This window comes from Crinia signifera, chromosome 19 (assembly GCF_055691185.1).
Source record: "Crinia signifera chromosome 19, ASM5569118v1, whole genome shotgun sequence".
NCBI lineage: Eukaryota > Metazoa > Chordata > Amphibia > Anura > Myobatrachidae > Crinia > Crinia signifera.
Window position 1 is genome coordinate 139,253,070 of NC_139226.1, and position 19,555 is coordinate 139,272,624.

General features: G+C 56.6%; 1 protein-coding gene across 1 annotated transcript in view; it reads left to right on the top strand.

Annotated features, from left to right (window-relative positions):
- The first annotated feature begins 14,956 nt into the window (after positions 1-14,956).
- Positions 14,957-19,555, top strand: part of GRAMD1B (GRAM domain containing 1B) — a 211,784-nt gene continuing 207,185 nt past the window's right edge. Inside the window, exon 1 of the mRNA XM_083163519.1 lies at positions 14,957-15,094. The gene's annotated coding sequence lies outside the window, so the exon portion shown is untranslated. The remainder of the gene's footprint in view (positions 15,095-19,555) is intronic.

Below are 19,555 nucleotides of genomic sequence, written 5' to 3' on the forward strand. Positions count from 1 at the left end.
AGTATCCCTGCTGGGACCACATCAGCGGCAGCACCACCAACACGGGAGAATGGAGCCCAGAGCAGGCAGGAGGCGGAGGTCACCATGGGCCAGTATCCCTGCTGGGACCGCATTAGCTGCAGCACCACCACAGGAGGAATGAGCCCGGAGCAGGCAGGAGGCGGAGGTAACCAGGAGTCAGTATCCCTGCTGGGACCACATCAGCTGCTGCATCACCACGGGAGGATGGAGCCCAGAGCAGGCAGGAGGCGTAGGTCACCAGGGGCCAGTATCCCTGCTGGGACCACATCAGCGGCAGCACCACCACGGGAGGAAGGAGCCCGGAGCAGGCAGGAAGCGGAGGTCACCATGGGCCAGTATCCCTGCTGGGACCGCATTAGCTGCAGCACCACCACAGGAGGAATGAGCCCGGAGCAGGCAGGAGGCGGAGGTCACCAGGAGTCAGTATCCCTGCTGGGACCACATCAGCTGCTGCACCACCACGGGAGGATGGAGCCCAGAGCAGGCAGGAGGCGGAGGTCACCAGGGGCCAGTATCCCTGCTGGGACCACATCAGCGGCAGCACCACCACGGGAGGAAGGAGCCCGGAGCAGGCAGGATGCGGAGGTCACCATGGGCCAGTATCCCTGCTGGGACCGCATTAGCTGCACCACCACCAAGGGAGGATGGAGCCCAGAGCAGACAGGAGACGGAGGTCACCAGGAGTCCGTATCCCTGCTGGGACCACATCAGCTGCAGCACCACCACAGGAGGAATGAGCCCGGAGCAGGCAGGAGGCGGAGGTCACTATGGGCCAGTATCCCTGCTGGGACCACATCAGCTGCTGCACCACCACGGGAGGATGGAGCCCAGAGCAGGCAGGAGGCGGAGGTCACCAGGAGTCAGTATCCCTGCTGGGACCACATCAGCTGCTGCACCACCACGGGAGGATGGAGCCCAGAGCAGGCAGGAGGCAGAGGTCACCAGGAGTCAGTATCCCTGCTGGGACCACATCAGCTGCTGCACCACCACTGGAGGAAGGAGCCCGGAGCAGGCAGGAGGCGGAGGTCACCAGGAGTCAGTATCCCTGCTGGGACCACATCAGCTGCTGCACCACCACGGGAGGATGGAGTCCAGAGCAGGCAGGAGGCGGAGGTCACCAGGAGTCAGTATCCCTGCTGGGACCACATCAGCTGCAGCTCACCATGGGAGGAAGGAGACCGGAGCAGGCAGGAGACAGAGGTCACCTTGGGCCAGTATCCCTGCTGGGACCACATCAGCTGCAGCACCACCACCACGGGAGGATGGAGCCCAGAGCAGGCAGGAGGCGGGGGTCACCATGGGCCAATATCCCTGCTGGGAACATATCAGCTGCAGCACCACCACGGGAGGAAGGAGTCCGGAGCAGGCAGGAGGCGGGGGTCACCATGGGCCAATATCCCTGCTGGGACCACATCAGCTGCTGCACCACCACGGGAGGATGGAGGCAGGAGGTGGAGGTCACCAGGAGTCAGTATCCCTGCTGGGACCACATCAGCTGCTGCACCACCACGGGAGGATGGAGCTCAGAGCAGGCAGGAGGCGGAGGTTACCAGGAGTCAGTATCCCTGCTGGGACCACATCAGCTGCTGCACCACCACGGGAGGAAGGAGCCCGGAGCAGGCAGGAGGCGGAGGTCACCAGGAGTCAGTATCCCTGCTGGGACCACATCAGCGGCAGCACCACCACGGGAGGAAGGAGCCCGGAGCAGGCAGGAGGCGGAGGTCACCAGGAGTCAGTATCCCTGCTGGGACCACATCAGCTGCTGCACCACCACGGGAGGATGGAGCCCAGAGCAGGCAGGAGGCAGAGGTCACCAGGAGTCAGTATCCCTGCTGGGACCACATCAGCTGCAGCTCACCATGGAAGGAAGGAGACCGGAGCAGGCAGGAGACAGAGGTCACCTTGGGCCAGTATCCCTGCTGGGACCACATCAGCTGCAGCACCACCACCACGGGAGGATGGAGCCCAGAGCAGGCAGGAGGCGGGGGTCACCATGGGCCAATATCCCTGCTGGGAACATATCAGCTGCAGCACCACCACGGGAGGAAGGAGCCCGGAGCAGGCAGGAGGCAGGGGTCACCATGGGCCAATATCCCTGCTGGGACCACATCAGCTGCTGCACCACCACGGGAGGATGGAGGCAGGAGGCGGAGGTCACCAGGAGTCAGTATCCCTGCTGGGACCACATCAGCTGCTGCACCACCACGGGAGGATGGAGCTCAGAGCAGGCAGGAGGCGGAGGTTACCAGGAGTCAGTATCCCTGCTGGGACCACATCAGCTGCTGCACCACCACGGGAGGAAGGAGCCCGGAGCAGGCAGGAGGCGGAGGTCACCAGGAGTCAGTATCCCTGCTGGGACCACATCAGCTGCTGCACCACCACGGGAGGATGGAGCCCAGAGCAGGCAGGAGGCGGAGGTCACCAGGAGTCAGTATCCCTGCTGGGACCACATCAGCTGCTGCACCACCACAGGAGGATGGAGCCCAGAGCAGGCAGGAGGCGGAGGTCACCAGGAGTCAGTATCCCTGCTGGGACCACATCAGCTGCTGCACCACCACGGGAGGATGAGCCCAGAGCAGGCAGGAGGCGGAGGTCACCAGGAGTCAGTATCCCTGCTGGGACCACATCAGCTGCAGCACCACCATGGGAGGAAGGAGACCGGAGCAGGCAGGAGACAGAGGTCACCTTGGGCCAGTATCCCTGCTGGGACCACATCAGCTGCAGCACCACCACCACGGGAGGATGGAGCCCAGAGCAGGCAGGAGGCGGGGGTCACCATGGGCCAATATCCCTGCTGGGACCACATCAGCTGCAGCACCACCAAGGGAGGAAGGAGCCCGCAGGAGGCAGAGGTCACCAGGGGCCAGTATCCCTGCTGGGACCACATCAGCTACTGCACCACCTCGGGAGGAAGTAGCCCGGAGCAGGCAGGAGGCGGGGGTCACTATGGGCCAGTATCCCTGCTGGGACCACATCACCGGCAGCAACAACACGGGAGGAAGGAGCCCGGAGCAGGCAGGAGGCGGAGGTCACCGTGGGCCAGTATCCCTGCTGGGACCACATCAGCTGCACCACCACCACGGGAGGATGGAGCCCAGAGCAGGCAGGAGGCGGAGGTCACCATGGGCCAGTATCCCTGCTAGGACCACATCAGCGGCAGCACCACCACGGGAGGAAGGAGCCTGGAGCAGGCAGGAAGCGGAGGTCACCGTGGGCCAGTATCCCTGCTGGGACCACATCAGCTGCTGCACCACCACGGGAGGATGGAGCCCAGAGCAGACAGGAGGCGGAGGTCACGAGGGGCCAGTATCCCTGCTGGGACCACATCAGCTGCTGCACCACCACAGGAGGGAGCCTGGAGCAGGCAGGAGGCAGAGGTCACCATGGGCCAGTATCCCTGCTGGGACCACATCAGCTGCAGCACCACCCCCATGGGAGAAAGAAGCCCGGAGCATGCAGGAGACGGAGGTCACCAGGGGCCAGTATCCCTGCTGGGACCACATCAGCTGCTGCACCACCACAGGAGCATGCAGCCCAGAGCAGACAGGAGGCGGAGGTCACCAGGGGCCAGTATCCCTGCTGGGACCACATCAGCGGCAGCACCACCAACACGGGAGAATGGAGCCCAGAGCAGGCAGGAGGCGGAGGTCACCATGGGCCAGTATCCCTGCTGGGACCACATCAGCGGCAGCACCACCACGGGAGGAATGAGCCCGGAGCAGGCAGGAGGCGGAGGTCACGAGGGGCCAGTATCCCTGCTGGGACCACATCAGCTGCTGCACCACCACAGGAGGGAGCCTGGAGCAGGCAGGAGGCAGAGGTCACCATGGGCCAGTATCCCTGCTGGGACCACATCAGCTGCACCACCACAGGAGCATGCAGCCCAGAGCAGACAGGAGGCGGAGGTCACCAGGAGCCAGTATCCCTGCTGGGACCACATCAGCGGCAGCACCACCACGGGAGGAAGGAGCCTGGAGCAGGCAGGAGGCGGAGGTCACCATGGGCCAGTATCCCTGCTGGAACCACATCAGCGGCAGCACCACCAACACGGGAGAATGGAGCCCAGAGCAGGCAGGAGGCGGAGGTCACCATGGGCCAGTATCCCTGCTGGGACCACATCAGCGGCAGCACCACCACGGGAGGAATGAGCCCGGAGCAGGCAGGAGGCGGAGGTCACGAGGGGCCAGTATCCCTGCTGGGACCACATCAGCTGCTGCACCACCACAGGAGGGAGCCTGGAGCAGGCAGGAGGCAGAGGTCACCATGGGCCAGTATCCCTGCTGGGACCACATCAGCTGCAGCACCACCACCATTGGAGAAAGAAGCCCGGAGCATGCAGGAGGCGGAGGTCACCAGGGGCCAGTATCCCTTCTGGGACCACATCAGCTGCTGCACCACCACAGGAGCATGCAGCCCAGAGCAGACAGGAGGCGGAGGTCACCAGGAGCCAGTATCCCTGCTGGGACCACATCAGCGGCAGCACCACCACGGGAGGAAGGAGCCTGGAGCAGGCAGGAGGCGGAGGTCACCATGGGCCAGTATCCCTGCTGGGACCACATCAGCGGCAGCACCACCAACACGGGAGGATGGAGCCCAGAGCAAGCAGGAGGCGGAGGTCACCATGGGCCAGTATCCCTGCTGGGACCACATCAGCGGCAGCACCACCAACACGGGAGGATGGAGCCCAGAGCAAGCAGGAGGCGGAGGTCACCATGGGCCAGTATCCCTGCTGGGACCACATCAGCGGCAGCACCACCATGGGAGGAAGGAGCCCGGAGCAGGCAGGAGGTGGAGGTCACCATGGGCCAGTATCCCTGCTGGGACCACATCATCGGCAGCACCACCACGGGAGGAAGGAGCCCGGAGCAGGCAGCAGGCGGAGGTCACAATGGGCCAGTATCCCTGCTGGGACCACATCATCGGCAGCACCACCACGGGAGGAAGGAGCCTGGAGCAGGCAGGAGACGGAGGTCACCAGGAGTCAGTATCCCTGCTGGGACCACATCAGCGGCAGCACCACCACGGGAGGAAGGAGCCCGGAGCAGGCAGCAGGCGGAGGTCACAATGGGCCAGTATCCCTGCTGGGACCACATCATCGGCAGCACCACCACGGGAGGAAGGAGCCCGGAGCAGGCAGGAGGCGGAGGTCACCATGTGCCAGTATCCCTGCTGGGACCACATCAGCGGCAGCACCACCACGGGAGGAAGGAGCCCGGAGCAGGCAGGAGGCGGAGGTCACCATGTGCCAGTATCCCTGCTGGGACCACATCAGCGGCAGCACCACCACGGGAGGAAGGAGCCCGGAGCAGGCAGGAGGTGGAGGTCACCATGGGCCAGTATCCCTGCTGGGACCACATCATCGGCAGCACCACCACGGGAGGAAGGAGCCTGGAGCAGGCAGCAGGCGGAGGTCACCATGGGCCAATATCTCTGCTGGGACCACATCAGCGGCAGCACCACCACGGGAGGAAGGAGCCCAGAGCAGGCAGGAGGCGGAGGTCACCAGGGGCCAGTATCCTTTCTGGAACCACATCAGCTGCAGCACCACCACGGGAGGAAGGAGCCCGGAGCAGGCAAGATGCGGAGGTCACCATGGGCCAGTATCCCTGCTGGGATCGCATTAGCTGCACCACCACCAAGGGAGGATGGAGCCCAGAGCAGACAGGAGACAGAGGTCACCAGGAGTCAGTATCCCTGCTGGGACCACATCAGCTGCAGCACCACCACGGGAGGAAGGAGCCCGGAGCAGGCAGGAGGCGGAGGTCACCATGGGCCAATATCCCTGCTGGGGCCACATCAGTGGCAGCACCACCACGGGAGGAAGGAGCCCGGAGCAGGCAGGAGGCGGAGGTCATAAGTTGTCGACCTGGTGACTGTCGACTTAGACATTGTCTACCATTTATACCATAACCCTTTTGAAAATGGGGTGTTGCCCATAGCAACCTGATTTGGCCATTGGCTGTGTTATGTCCCCGGGGGTCTCCTCTGTGGGGCGATGTCAGTGACAACGGTCGATGTGACATCGCTGCACCGTCCTGATTTGGCCATTGGCTGTGTTACATCCCGGTGGTCTCCTCAGTGGGGCGATGTCAGTGACAACGGTCCATGTGACATCGCTGCACCGTCATGATTTTCCCATTGGCTGTGTCACATCCCCGGGGGTCTCCTCTGTGGGGCGATGTCAGTGACAACGGTCCATGTGACATCGCTGCACCGTCCTGATTTGGCCATTGGCTGTGTTATGTCCCCGTGGGTCTCCTCAGTGGGGCGATGTCAGTGACAACGGTCCATGTGACATAGCTGCAGTGTCCTGATTTGGCCATTGGCTGTGTTACATCCCCGGGGGTCTCCTCAGTGGGGCGATGTCAGTGACAACGGTCCATGTGACATCGCTGCACCGTCCTGATTTGGCCATTGGCTGTGTTACATCCCGGGGGTCTCCTCAGTGGGGCGATGTCAGTGACAACGGTCCATGTGACATCGCCGCACCTTCCTGATTTGGCCATTGGCTGTGTTACATCCCGGGGGTCTCCTCAGTGGGGCGATGTCAGTGACAACGGTCCATGTGACATCGCTGCACCGTCCTGATTTGGCCATTGGCTGTGTTATGTCCCCGGGGGTCTCCTCAGTGGGGCGATGTCAGTGACAACGGTCCATGTGACATCGCTGCACCGTCCTGATTTGGCCATTGGCTGTGTTACATCCCGGGGGTCTCCTCAGTGGGGCGATGTCAGTGACAACGGTCCATGTGACATCGCCGCACCTTCCTGATTTGGCCATTGGCTGTGTCACATCCCCAGGGGTCTCCTCAGTGGGGTGATGTCAGTGACAACGGTCCATGTGACATCGCTGCACCGTCCTGATTTGGCCATTGGCTGTGTCACATCCCCGGGGGTCTCCTCAGTGGGGCGATGCCAGTGACAACGGTCCATGTGACATCGGTGCACCGTCCTGATTTGGCCATTGGCTGTGTTATGTCCCCGGGGGTCTCCTCAGTGGGGCGATGCCAGTGACAACGGTCCATGTGACATCGCTGCACCGTCCTGATTTGGCCATTGGCTGTGTCACATCCCCAGGGGTCTCCTCAGTGGGGTGATGTCAGTGACAACGGTCCATGTGACATCGCTGCACCGTCCTGATTTGCCCATTGGCTGTGTCACATCCCCGGGGGGCTCCTCAGTGGGGCGATGTCACTGACATCGGTCCATGTGACATCGCTGCACCGTCCTTATATGGCCATTGGCTGTGTTATGTCCCCGGGGGTCTCCTCAGTGGGGCGATGTCAGTGACAACGGTCCATGTGACATCGCTGCAGCGTCCTGATTTGCCCATTGGCTGTGTCACATCCCCGGGGGGCTCCTCAGTGGGGCGATGTCAGTGACAACGGTCCATGTGACATCGCTGCACAGTACTGATTTGGCCATTGGCTGTGTCACATCCCCAGGGGTCTCCTCAGTGGGGTGATGTCAGTGACAACGGTCCATGTGACATCGCTGCACCGTCCTGATTTGGCCAATGGCTGTGTCACATCCCCGGGAGTCTCCTCAGTGGGGCGATGTCAGTGACAACGGTCCATGTGACATCTCTGCACCTTCCTGATTTGGCCATTGGCTGTGTTATGTCCCCGGGGGACTCCTCAGTGGGGCGATGTCAGTGACAACGGTCCATGTGACATCGCTGCACCGTCCTGATTTGGCCATTGGCTGTGTCACATCCCCGGGGGGCTCCTCAGTGCGGCGATGTCAGTGACAACGGTCCATGTGACATCGCTGCACCGTCCTGATTTGCCCATTGGCTGTGTCACATCCCCGGGGGTCTCCTCAGTGGGGTGATGTCAGTGACAACGGTCCATGTGACATCGCTGCACCGTCCTGATTTGGCCATTGGCTGTGTTACATCCCCGGGGGTCTCCTCAGTGGGGCGATGTCAGTGACAACGGTCCATGTGACATCGCTGCACCGTCCTGATTTGGCCATTGGCTGTGTTATGTCCCCGGGGGTCTCCTCAGTGGGGCGATGTCAGTGACAACGGTCCATGTGACATCGCTGCACCGTCCTGATTTGGCCATTGGCTGTGTTATGTCCCCGGGGGTCTCCTCAGTGGGGTGATGTCAGTGACAACGGTCCATGTGACATCGCTGCACCATCCTGATTTGCCCATTGGCTGTGTCACATCCCCGGGGGGCTCCTCAGTGGGGCGATGTCAGTGACAACGGTCCATGTGACATCGCTGCACCATCCTGATTTGCCCATTGGCTGTGTCACATCCCCGGGGGGCTCCTCAGTGGGGCGATGTCAGTGACAACGGTCCATGTGACATCGCTGCACCGTCCTGATTTGCCCATTGGCTGTGTTATGTCCCCGGGGGTCTCCTCAGTGGGGTGATGTCAGTGACAACGGTCCATGTGACATCGCTGCACCGTCCTGATTTGCCCATTGGCTGTGTCACATCCCCGGGGGTCTCCTCAGTGGGGCGATGTCAGTGACAACGGTCCATGTGACATCGCTGCACCGTCCTGATTTGCCCATTGGCTGTGTCACATCCCCGGGGGTCTCCTCAGTGGGGCGATGTCAGTGACAACGGTCCATGTGACATCGCTGCACCGTCCTGATTTGGCCATTGGCTGTGTTATGTCCCCGGGGGTCTCCTCTGTGGGGTGATGTCAGTGACAACGGTCCATGTGACATCGCTGCAGCGTCCTGATTTGGCCATTGGCTGTGTTATGTCCCTGGGGGTCTCCTCAGTGGGGCGATGTCAGTGACAACGGTCCATGTGACATCGCTGCACCGTCCTGATTTGCCCATTGGCTGTGTTACATCCCCGGGGGTCTCCTCAGTGGGGCGATGTCAGTGACAACGGTCCATGTGACATCGCTGCACCGTCCTGATTTGGCCATTGGCTGTGTCACATCCCCAGGGGTCTCCTCAGTGGGGCGATGTCAGTGACAACGGTCCATGTGACATTGCTGCACCGTCCTGATTTGCCCATTGGCTGTGTTATGTCCCCAGGGGGTCTCCTCAGTGGGGCGATGTCAGTGACAACGGTCCATGTGACATCGCTGCAGCGTCCTGATTTGGCCATTGGCTGTGTTACATCCCCGGGGGTCTCCTCAGTGGGGCGATGTCAGTGACAACGGTCCATGTGACATCGCTGCACCGTCCTGATTTGGCCATTGGCTGTGTTATGTCCCCGGGGGTCTCCTCAGTGGGGTGATGTCAGTGACAACGGTCCATGTGACATCGCTGCACCGTCCTGATTTGGCCATTGGCTGTGTTACATCCCCGGGGGTCTCCTCAGTGGGGTGATGTCAGTGACAACGGTCCATGTGACATCGCTGCACCGTCCTGATTTGGCCATTGGCTGTGTTACATCCCCGGGGGTCTCCTCAGTGGGGCGATGTCAGTGACAACGGTCCATGTGACATCGCTGCACCGTCCTGATTTGGCCATTGGCTGTGTTATGTCCCCGGGGGTCTCCTCAGTGGGGCGATGTCAGTGACAACGGTCCATGTGACATCGCTGCACCGTCCTGATTTGGCCATTGGCTGTGTTATGTCCCCGGGGGTCTCCTCAGTGGGGTGATGTCAGTGACAACGGTCCATGTGACATCGCTGCACCATCCTGATTTGCCCATTGGCTGTGTCACATCCCCGGGGGGCTCCTCAGTGGGGCGATGTCAGTGACAACGGTCCATGTGACATCGCTGCACCATCCTGATTTGCCCATTGGCTGTGTCACATCCCCGGGGGGCTCCTCAGTGGGGCGATGTCAGTGACAACGGTCCATGTGACATCGCTGCACCGTCCTGATTTGCCCATTGGCTGTGTTATGTCCCCGGGGGTCTCCTCAGTGGGGTGATGTCAGTGACAACGGTCCATGTGACATCGCTGCACCGTCCTGATTTGCCCATTGGCTGTGTCACATCCCCGGGGGTCTCCTCAGTGGGGCGATGTCAGTGACAACGGTCCATGTGACATCGCTGCACCGTCCTGATTTGCCCATTGGCTGTGTCACATCCCCGGGGGTCTCCTCAGTGGGGCGATGTCAGTGACAACGGTCCATGTGACATCGCTGCACCGTCCTGATTTGGCCATTGGCTGTGTTATGTCCCCGGGGGTCTCCTCTGTGGGGTGATGTCAGTGACAACGGTCCATGTGACATCGCTGCAGCGTCCTGATTTGGCCATTGGCTGTGTTATGTCCCTGGGGGTCTCCTCAGTGGGGCGATGTCAGTGACAACGGTCCATGTGACATCGCTGCACCGTCCTGATTTGCCCATTGGCTGTGTTACATCCCCGGGGGTCTCCTCAGTGGGGCGATGTCAGTGACAACGGTCCATGTGACATCGCTGCACCGTCCTGATTTGGCCATTGGCTGTGTCACATCCCCAGGGGTCTCCTCAGTGGGGCGATGTCAGTGACAACGGTCCATGTGACATTGCTGCACCGTCCTGATTTGCCCATTGGCTGTGTTATGTCCCCAGGGGGTCTCCTCAGTGGGGCGATGTCAGTGACAACGGTCCATGTGACATCGCTGCAGCGTCCTGATTTGGCCATTGGCTGTGTTACATCCCCGGGGGTCTCCTCAGTGGGGCGATGTCAGTGACAACGGTCCATGTGACATCGCTGCACCGTCCTGATTTGGCCATTGGCTGTGTTATGTCCCCGGGGGTCTCCTCAGTGGGGTGATGTCAGTGACAACGGTCCATGTGACATCGCTGCACCGTCCTGAGTTGGCCATTGGCTGTGTTGCATCCCCGGGGGTCTCCTCAGTGGGGTGATGTCAGTGACAACGGTCCATGTGACATCGCTGCACCGTCCTGATTTGGCCATTGGCTGTGTTACATCCCCGGGGGTCTCCTCAGTGGGGTGATGTCAGTGACAACGGTCCATGTGACATCGCTGCACCGTCCTGATTTGGCCATTGGCTGTGTTACATCCCCGGGGGTCTCCTCAGTGGGGTGATGTCAGTGACAACGGTCCATGTGACATCGCTGCACCGTCCTGATTTGGCCATTGGCTGTGTTACATCCCCGGGGGTCTCCTCAGTGGGGCGATGTCAGTGACAACGGTCCATGTGACATCGCTGCACCGTCCCGATTTGCCCATTGGCTGTGTTATGTCCCCGGGGGTCTCCTCAGTGGGGTGATGTCAGTGACAACGGTCCATGTGACATCGCTGCACCGTCCTGATTTGGCCATTGGCTGTGTTATGTCCCCGGGGGTCTCCTCAGTGGGGCGATGCCAGTGACAACGGTCCATGTGACATCGCTGCACCGTCCTGATTTGGCCATTGGCTGTGTCACATCCCCAGGGGTCTCCTCAGTGGGGCGATGCCAGTGACAACGGTCCATGTGACATCGCCGCACCTTCCTGATTTGGCCATTGGCTGTGTTATGTCCCCGGGGGTCTCCTCAGTGGGGTGATGTCAGTGACAACGGTCCATGTGACATCGCTGCACCGTCCTGATTTGGCCATTGGCTGTGTTATGTCCCCGGGGGTCTCCTCAGTGGGGCGATGCCAGTGACAACGGTCCATGTGACATCGCTGCACCGTCCTGATTTGGCCATTGGCTGTGTCACATCCCCAGGGGTCTCCTCAGTGGGGCGATGCCAGTGACAACGGTCCATGTGACATCGCCGCACCTTCCTGATTTGGCCATTGGCTGTGTCACATCCCTGGTGCTACAAGATGTCTATGAGCACACCGTACCGTGCCGGCCTGCGCAGGATAATTTATTTAACACCGTGAGGCCCAGAATAGACCCGGAAAGCGGCACTTAGCAGTGACCTCGCCTGCGCAGGGCACTCAGATGGAGATGTTTCTATGGCGACTGACTTTCATTTGTAAATTCCAGCACTAATGAATGTTTCTCTTACAGCCCAGGAATGTGAGCGCCTGGAATCAGCTGTAGAGGTCAGGCTGGGAAGTTACAGGTAACGAGGGTCCTGCTTTCACCTGAGGCAGAGCAGGGAACTGCACAGAGCCAGGTACAGGTGAGAGAGGACCAGGGCGGGGAGGTTGGTTATACTGACAACAGGTAACAGCACCGTTACAGAATCAGCTCCCTCTAACACTTCCCATAGGCTGCAGGGACCTGTACAGAGCCAGGTACAGGTGAGAGAGGACCAGGGCGGGGATATTGGTTATACTGACACCAGTAGGGTGACCAACTCATCCCTTTAATCCGGGACACATATTAATTACACAGGTTCGGTGGCAGTTTAAAACCAGGTGAAATTAATATGTGTCCCGGATTAAAGGGATGACTTGGTCACCCTAGACACCAGGTAACAGCACCATTACGGGATCAGCTCCCTCTAACACAGGCATTCCCAACCACGGTCCTCAAGGCACACCAGCAGTGCAGGTTTTAGTGATATCCAGGCTTCAGCACAGATGGTTTAATCAGAATCCCTCAGATACTAATTAAGTCACCTGTGCTCAAGCCTGGATATCTACAAAACCTGCACTCTTGGTGTGCCCTGAGGACCGTGGTTGGGAATGCCTGCTCTAACACTACCCATAGGCTGTAGGGAAGGCACGTGAGCTCGCTTTGGGGAAAGGTCATCTCTCACCGGAAATAAAGCAATTAGAAATTTGGTGGTGAAAGGAGACCTGGTAATGCTGCAACTCCTGGTCTGCAGCACACACTCCGCTGTATAATTAGGATTTAACAGAAAAACCTTGTACTCCATTTATTGGTATGACCAGCTTACCATGCTATACCTTTATACCAGGACACTCCTGGATCACACAGATTCTGTGACTGATTACAGGCAGGTGAGATGCAGAAGTCACACTGACGGTGCGTACACACCTACAGATTTATCTGTCCAATCTATCTGTTGGGAACAAAAACCTGGAAATTTGCTGCTAAACGCTGGAAAAGATACAATGGTCAATAAGACAAATTGTTTAAATTAATCTGATATAACAAAGTTATCCAAGCATATGTTTTTTTCTGTATTCCTGCATTTGATAGCAAATTTTTGATTGTCATTTGCTCTCAAACATTTCCAGGTTTTTGTTCCCACCATATAGATTGGACAGAAAAATCTGTAGGTGTGCATCCAGCTTGTGTCATCTGTGAGTTTCCTTGTTGAGAGGGCCGGTATCACATACACACAGAGAGACCCACATGCACTTTGTAAGTGGTTATATTCAATTGCTGCACATCGTGCCACACTGCGTGTACCAGTAGTGACAGCTGAAGCCTCTCCCGGACTTGCTGAGAGCTCCTGGCCATGCCCCCGGCCCCCCTGTCTCACTGCAACGGGTAGCAGGGGGGACTTCCAACTGCCCCTCCCCACCATAGGACACTGCCTGCCCAGGTGGGACATGGGTGCAGTCCTAAAAAACGGGACAGTTGGGAGGTATGCCAGAGCTGCCACCCCATCGTGCAGTGTAAAGGACAGTGCGGAGCTGCGGCAACATGCCCGGTGCTAGCAGCTTCTTCTACCAAGTTTGGTGTGTGTGTGGATTGGAGTCATCAGTCAGTGCTCTGGACCAGAGAGCAGCTCCCAGGAAGAAGAGACAGGAGCCTTTACCATGAGGTGGGAGAATGTGAGCTTAGAAGTGCAGTATTGGTTCTATTATGTTTGTGGGTTTATTATGGGATGTTTAACCCTTTCCTGACCACTTATTTATATGTGTGATAAATCATCTATAGTGTTAGATATTAATGCTGCATTGCATACAGAATCCAGTGTATAAAAGACCAATGGGCCTTATTCTAGTTCACTCTTTCTGACAAAATCCTTCTTAGATGGACAAAACCATGTGCACTGCAGGTGGGGCAGATGTAACATGTGCACAGAGAGTTAGATTTGGGTGGGGTTTTACTTCAAAGTGAGATCTATATTGCAGTGTAAAAATAAAGCAGTCAGTATTTACCCTGCACAGAAACCAAATAACTCACCCAAATCTAATTCTCTCTGCACATGTTACATCTGCCCCCCTGCACTGCACATGGTTTTGTCCATCTAAGAAGGATTTTGTCAGAAAGAGTGAACTAGAATAAGACCAATGTGTACGAGTGACATGAACTGATGTTCTGTGTCCCAGCACTCTGCTAACCTCCCACTAGGGGGCAGCATTGCTGCACTCTCCTGTATCTGTGAGCTGTTCCCCTGTGAAGTGATGAGATTTGACGCTGAGGTGTTAGCACCAGTAAGATACAGAGCAAGGAGATATATTCAGGGTCTTCCCTCATCCATTCCCTTCCCCTCTCTGTATCGCATCTGGATATACTTTGACTTTCTGTGAGTTGTTTTGGATTTGCCGGGCGCTCTGCCCCTGGCATGGTGGGCACAATGGACAGGTGTGTAAAGTTACAGCCCATGTGAGTTCCCCTGTGTCGGTCTGTAGCGACGGAGGAGCTTGGGTTACAGTGGCAGCTGCTGCTTCTGCATTTGGTATCCGCTCACCACTGACACACACACACACGTTCCCCCCCCCCTCCTCCTCCTCTCTCCCCTGGTTCCTGCTACTACTATGATGTGTGGACTATATGTCTCTCCCCGCCAGTATTAGGATCTGGAGCCTTATTTGTCTCGGATTTCCTTGCAGGGTCTGCCGATGGGGCTGACACGAGAGCAGAACATGGCCGGGTGACGAGGGGGAACCTTCGGTCAGGGGAAGCTCGCAGCTGCGCTCAGAGGCTTCCTGTCACTCTAGTGGTAGCATTACCCGGAAACTTGTTTTGGTTCTGCTTTCATCAGGAGTTCAACCATGCTGGCTGGCGACGAGAACCTACTGATCCCCGAACTGCAGATACCAAATGTTAGCGACGGCACCTCCACCGTCGCCAACAGCGGCACCTGCACCCCCAGCCAGCGGCGCAGGCGCTTTAAAATGAAACGTGGAAAGCATGAGCGGAAGCAAGAGACAGACGCCGTCTCATTGGACTGTGCTGGCAACCTGGAGTACCTGCAGCTGCCGTCTATAGAGATCACGCCGTCCAGCGAGGAAGACAGCGCCCGCTCTAACGCCTCCACGCCCAGCACCTCTCCCAGGCGGCAAGGCCACCGGCTGAATAGTTGGGGCACGGACATCGTGGGGAACAGCGAGAGCAGGTCAGTGCTGTAGTTACTACTCCCGTGTGTCTCTGGTGAGTGTGGCAGGGCACCTGTAACGTACAGGTAAGATGGGGACTGGCGGGAGCTGCGGCTGTATATAGTCCTCGCTTTCCTCTGTTGTGTCTCTGGTGAGTGTGGCAGGACACCTGTAACGTACAGGTAAGATGGGGACTGACGGGAGCTATATATAGTCCTCGCCTATCTCTGTTGTGTCTCTGTTGAGTGTGGCAGGGCACCTGTAATGTACAGGTAAGATGGGGACTAGCGAGAGCTATATATAGTTCCTGCTTTCCTCTGTTGTGTCCAGCTGTGGTCCTCCTTCAGCTTCCCTGAGGAGAGCGCCAGGCAGCAACTCTCCTGTTGAGGATACTAATTTAGGGATGGTTGTTTCCATGGCAACAGTGCACCACCGCTGTGATCCAATGGCAACATCGTGAAACTTTTCTGCACTGTGCAGCATTCTCGGGTCTGGCTCCTGTCAGTGCATAAGTTGGGCATGGGACCGGTTGCATCCTAGTTGTAGCGTGCACAGTGCAGCGCGGTGAAAGGTAATCAGTGATTGGAGGCCGTTCTGTTACAGTCCTTCAGCGTGAAACCAGTGCATGGGCTGCTCTTGCTGATAGGGTTGGGATCATTTGGTCTACAGCATGATGGTCGACATGGGTCTAGGTCGTCATTGGAAAAGGTCAACATGGTTCTAGGTCGAAAGGTCATTAGTTCGACAGGTCGTTAGATCAACAAGTCATTAGTTCGACAATGCCTATGTCGACAGTCGACATGGGGTCTTTCACTGTTTTTTTTTACCTGAATGTCAACACGGTCGACATGGACACAATTTCAAGTGCACCGCATCCCCTCGCATCGCTCGGCACTCTATTCTCCTGCCACGCCCTAGTGGATGGTATTGCATGAAATACCGCCTGTCGGCTCAAAAACAGTGAAAAACCCCATGTCAACCTTTTGTCTGTCGACCTAGACATTGTCGAACGAATGACTGTCGACCAAATGACCGCATCCCTGCTGATGTCATCCCAGCCCCATCCCAGTCGGGGGTCAAACCTATTACTTGCGATGATTTCCTGGGTGCAATTCATGGCGACAGCGGGTGCACGTTACGGCGCCTGGAATTGGCACATTAGTACTTGCTGTTCCTTAGGTGTGCAAGCAATGTTGTGTGAATTTTGGCTGAACCCAGCACGCAAAGGGTGCAAAATCAGTTGCCATGGCAACGGCACCTCGCACCCTTCGCAATTAATAGGATTGACCCCATTCTGCTGCTGCTGCTGCTGATGTTCATCTTCATAGTAAACCTTATTCCACCTACAGAATATAAAGACTCGGGGTCTATGTACTAAGCTTTGGAGAGAGATAAAATGCCAGCCTGGATGTGGTCATTGTGCAGCATGGCCCTCATTGGTCTGTGTGTGCACAGATGATGGAGCGAGTCCTTATCGACCCGCGGGACATCCACAATGGGCGATACATTGACTGATATAACTCAGAAGGGCTAAAGTGAGCAATATAGATTTCCAGGTCGCTCAGCAGGTGCACTCATTACTCACTGACACATTTCCCAGGAAACACAGCAGGTGCACTCATTACTCACTGACACATTTCCCAGGTTACACAGCAGGTGCACTCATTACTCACTGACACATTTCCCAGGAAACACAGCAGGTGCACAGGTGCACTCATTACTCACTGACACATTTCCCGGGTTACACAGCAGGTGCACAGGTGTACTCATTACTCACTGACACATGTCCCAGGAAACACAGCAGGTGCACTCATTACTCACTGACACATTTCCCAGGAAACACAGCAGGTGCACTCATTACTCACTGACACATTTCCCAGGTTACACAGCAGGTGCACTCATTACTCACTGACACATTTCCCAGGAAACACAGCAGGTGCACAGGTGCACTCATTACTCACTGACACATTTCCCGGGTTACACAGCAGGTGCACAGGTGTACTCATTACTCACTGACACATTTCCCAGGAAACACAGCAGGTGCACTCATTACTCACTGACACATTTCCCAGGAAACACAGCAGGTGCACTCATTACTCACTGACACATTTCCCAGGTTACACAGCAGGTGCACTCATTACTCACTGACACATTTCCCAGGAAACACAGCAGGTGCACAGGTGCACTCATTACTCACTGACACATTTCCCGGGTTACACAGCAGGTGCACAGGTGTACTCATTACTCACTGACACATTTCCCAGGTTACACAGCAGGTGCACAGGTGTATTCATTACTCACTGACACATTTCCCAGGTCACCAGCAGGCGCACAGGTGCACTCATTACTCATTGACACATTTCCCAGGTTACACAGCAGGTGCACTCATTACTTACACATTTCCCAGGTTACACAGCAGGTGCACATGTGTGCTCATTACTCACTGACACATTTCCCAGGTTACACAGCAGGTGCACTCAATACTCACTGACACACTTCCCAGGTTACACAGCAGGCGCACAGGTGCACTCATTACTCATTGACACATTTCCCAGGTTATGCAACAGGTGTATTCATTACTCACGGACACATTCCCAAGGTCACCCGGCAGGTGCACAGGTGTATTCATTACTCACGGACACATTTCCAGGTTACACAGCAGGTCCACAGGTGTACTCATTACTCACTGACACATTTCCCAGGTTACACAGCAGGCGCACAGGTGTACTCATTACTCACTAACACATTTTCCAGGTTATGCAACAGGTGCACAGGTGTATTCAATACTCACAGACACATTTCCAAGGTCACCCGGCAGGTGCACTCAATACTCACTGACACATTTCCCAGGTTATGCAACAGGTGTATTCATTACTCACGGACACATTCCCAAGGTCACCCGGCAGGTGCACGGGTGCACTCATTACTCACTGACACATTTCCCAGGTTACACAGCAGGTGCACAGGTGTACTCATTACTCACTGACACATTTCCCAGGTTACACAGCAGGTGCACAGGTGTACTCATTACTGACTGACACATTTCCCATGTTACACAGCAGGTGCACAGGTGTACTCATTACTCAGTGACATATATCCCAGATCACCCGACAGGTGTACGAATTACTCACTGGCACAATATCCAGGTCATGCGGCAGGTGCACAGGTGTACTCATTGCTCACTGACAAATCCAAAGGTGGAGGTAATTGTTTGACTTGTGAATTTGCTAGGAGTACTGGAAAACATGACCTGTTTGAGGAAGTAAGGGCTGAATGTGAGAATCTATGAAACAGGATAGTGCTGGCACTGCACACAAGGGCGTACAGTCTGGCGGGTGAGGGGAAAGTTTAGGCCATAGGAGTTACATGGTGTCCGGATGATAGGACGATAGTGTCTGCTGGACAGTCAGTAGGAGTTACATGGTATCCGGATGATAGGACGATAGTGTCTGCTGGACAGTCAGTAGGAGTTACATGGTATCCGGATGATAGGACGATAGTGTCTGCTGGACAGTCAGCAGGAGTTACATGGTATCCGGATGATAGGACGATAGTGTCTGCTGGACAGTCAGTAGGAGTTACATGGTATCCGGATGATAGGACGATAGTGTCTGCTGGACAGTCAGTAGGAGTTACATGGTATATGGATGATAGGACGATAGTGTCTGCTGGACAGTCAGTAGGAGTTACATGGTATCCGGATGATAGGACGATAGTGTCTGCTGGACAGTCAGTAGGAGTTACATGGTATCCGGATGATAGGACGATAGTGTCTGCTGGACAGTCAGCAGGAGTTACATGGTATCCGGATGATAGGACGATAGTGTCTGCTGGACAGTCAGTAGGAGTTACATGGTATCCGGATGATAGGACGATAGTGTCTGCTGGACAGTCAGTAGGTAGACATGGTATCCGGATGATAGGACGATAGTGTCTGCTGGACAGTCAGTAGGAGTTACATGGTATCCGGATGATAGGACGATAGTGTCTGCTGGACAGTCAGTAGGGGTTACATGGTATCCGGATGATAGGACGATAGTGTCTGCTGGACAGTCAGTAGGAGTTACATGGTATCCGGATGATAGGACGATAGTGTCTGCTGGACAGTCAGTAGGAGTTACATGGTATCCGGATGATAGGATGATAGTGTCTGCTGGACAGTCAGTAGGAGTTACATGGTATATGGATGATAGGACGATAGTGTCTGCTGGACAGTCAGTAGTAGTTACATGGTATCCGGATGATAGGACGATAGTGTCTGCTGGACAGTCAGTAGGAGTTACATGGTATCCGGATGATAGGACGATAGTGTATGCTGGACAGTCAGTAGGAGTTACATGGTATCCAGATAATAGGACGATAGTGTCTGCTGGACAGTCAGTAGGAGTTACATGGTATCTGGATGATAGGACGATAGTGTCTGCTGGACAGTCAGTAGGTAGACATGGTATCCGGATGATAGGACGATAGTGTCTGCTGGA